Below are 2986 nucleotides of genomic sequence, written 5' to 3'. Positions count from 1 at the left end.
TCTGTGGTAATAAACAGTACTGTTGAGGTTCTGCTGGTCCCTGGGGCAGGGGCCCAGGTGGGTGAATGGGGTGGGATGGGGGGCTCATACTGGCCTGGGGAGGGGGGAAAGAGTCCAGGCCCTCTGGGAGGAGGGAGGGAAGAAGAAAAGCTGTTACTTTTGCTGTACAAAAGAGGACTCAGAGGTGATGTCTCCCCACTGGGGTCTCCATGGCCGGTGACATAGCAGCCAGGATGGTGGCATTATGAGTGGAAGCCACCCAGGCAGACTGCTCAGAGGAGGCACTAGGGACCTGCTGAGTCTTGATGCCTCTGAGTCAGGCTGGGGGACCAGGCCCTGCCACCAGCCACTATGTGGCCCTGGGCAAGGTTATTCTCTGAGTCTTGGACACTTCTTTGGTAGAATAGGCTTTAGAGTGAGGAGAGCAGCAGGGATGATGTTATTGCTCAGCACCAGGCCTGGGACCAAGGTGGGCCCCAAGGCAAGGGGCAGGCAAAGAGCTGGGACTTGGGGTGCAGCAGCTGCAAACACCTGCTGGCATCAGCCTGGCTCAGATCCTGCTGGGCCAGACTGGCACAGCTGAGCAGTGCCACCGTAGCCCCTCTGTAGCAAGTGGGGCAGGGCTGAGTGAGGAGCAGCAGAAGCCCAGAGAGGCCCCCCAGCACCCAATGGCCTTCGTAGCTTCCACTCTGACCCTGCCCGGGTTGAGTCTGGGGCAAAATCTATCCCAGGGTGTTTGACCCACCCACACAAGCACCATTCTAGGTGTTTCATGAGGGGATGCGGCCTGTTTACCTTTGAAAACCCAGTCTGTCATCTGTAGCATGGGGGACATTGGGTCTCTGAGGCAAGCAACATGAGGTGTTGCCACAGGCCTGGGCTAGTGCTGGGCACGGAGCCTGGCACACAATAGGCACTTAGGAAATGTCAGCTGTGGCCAGATGTGTGAGTTTGTGGGAGCCAGACCCTGAGGCCCAGAGGAGGGAATGTTCTAGGGCTTAAAGGTGCCAGGAGGGGATGGTGTCTGGAAAGAAGCCAGTGCGGCCCCATGGAGGGATAGCAGAGCCCCCAGCCTGCATTAGGAAGGTGGAGGAAGGGCTGGGCCAAAGCTAGGCCACCCTATCCTGAGCAGGGCGGGCCCCTACGTGCTGTGGGGGCAAATGGTTGGGGATGGAGCCTGAAGGGGCAGCAAGGTGGTGCGCAGGTCACTTGGTGGGCCCTTACTGCTTGCATTTTAGTGTCTTCCGACTCTTTTCCCCTCACCTTTAGGGCGTCTCCTGTCTCCTCCCAAACTAATCACGTGGGCTATGGGGGATGAGCCAGAGATGGGGCCATGGCGTCCTTTCCAGTTGCCCCTCCCCTGTCCCCAAACATTGCCAGCTGACACCCCTCCATCCTTCTGCTCACACTGCTCCCTCTGCCTGGACTGCTCGTAACTCCTGTCTGGCCGGGGAACTCCTGGGCATCCTTTAAAACCTAATTTGGATGACGCTTCTGCTATGAAGCCTTCCTGTGCCTTCCCCTGTCCCTCTAGGAGCAGAGTCCATCATTTCATCTTATCCGGCTCAGGTACATGAAGCATCACAAGCATCACATCGGACTGCAATTTGAGTAAGATTGTCTCCTCCTACAAGAGATGTCCAAGGCTGGGCATTGCCCAGGGCAGGATGTAGGGTGCCTGCTTCATTTCTGCAGGAACCAAGAAGAGAATGCCTTTTTTTTTGCATAAAAGTCACTACCAAGGCATTTGCCCAGGGCTACATTCCCCTGGAAGGGGGTGCCTTTTTCTATTTTGCACAGAAGCAATGGGAGGACCAGAGTGGCCCTGGAGATTAACTATTTAAGTTGGCCAAAGTGAGTAAGGAAGATGGAGCTTTACACAATGCTGTCCACTTTTCATCTGTGTGGCCTTGGGACAAGCCACGTGTTCTATGTCTCAGTTTCCTCATCTGTAATCAGGGGCTTCCACCTGCACAAGTGGCTTTGAAGAGCAGATAGGATGACAGGACCAGGGGGAGCTCTGATGTGCTCACTGCTGCCACCAAGTATGCAGTGGGACAGGCCAGGGATTCATGAGGGACATGGCAGGGCAAAAAGGAAAAGCCCAATGTTCTGACAACAGACAGACCCAGGTTTTCTGGCCGGGGGGGCCTTGGCAAGTGCTTTTCTCTCCGTATTAAACCCCAGCCTCACGGGGCTACTGTAGGGACAGTGAGATGAGGGATGGCACACAGTAGTTGCTCATTAAATGATGGCTCCCCTCCACTCAAGCTGGCATGGCCAGGGAAGTAGAACTGAAGCTGAGCCCCTGGAAGACCACAGCATCTCCTAGGCCTCCTGATGCTTCAGGGACCCAAGGTGAGGTGAAGCCCAGGGTCCAAAAGTGCCTAGCATATCCCCACCCAGCCCCAGCAACCCACCTCTCCTCCCCAAGTTTTGAACCAAAGGTTGTCTGCAAGTCCTCTCTATCCTGGTCAGAACATTGTCCCACCCCAGCCCACCACCCAAACCCCCTGCCCAGGAGCTTATGCCTTGACCCCAGAATGTAACTAGGCAAAGGTAGCTGGAAACTAACTGCAAAATTTATTCCAGGGCTGTGGGGGCTGGGGAGATTCTTAAGGGCACTTCTCGTTTGGGGTCTGTGGGTCTCTGGCCTTGGCAGGGACACACATTTCAGGGGGGAGAGACAGGAACTGAGACAGGGTGGTGGAAGGCAGGGGCATGAATGCCCAATCTTGTGGGAAGGAAGCCAGGGAGCTGAGGCCCAGTTTCCTGGGTTTGCAGCAAAGGACCCAATGGACGGGGCCATGAGGGAGGGGCCCGTCAGCATTGTCTTTGATCTAGAGACCCACACACCCGCCCAAGTCCCCCTATACTTCAATGCACAGTGACTCTGAGCTCCTCACCTGCCCCGGGGCATCTCGCTGTCCATCTGGAGAGGTGGACAAGAAACACCTGTCTCTGGACTGGGGTGGGGGCTGGGAGA

Source organism: Nycticebus coucang, chromosome 2 (assembly GCF_027406575.1).
Source record: "Nycticebus coucang isolate mNycCou1 chromosome 2, mNycCou1.pri, whole genome shotgun sequence".
In the NCBI taxonomy this organism is placed as follows: domain Eukaryota; kingdom Metazoa; phylum Chordata; class Mammalia; order Primates; family Lorisidae; genus Nycticebus; species Nycticebus coucang.
The sequence above is the reverse complement of the archived record's forward strand: the minus strand, read 5'-3'. Positions refer to the sequence as shown.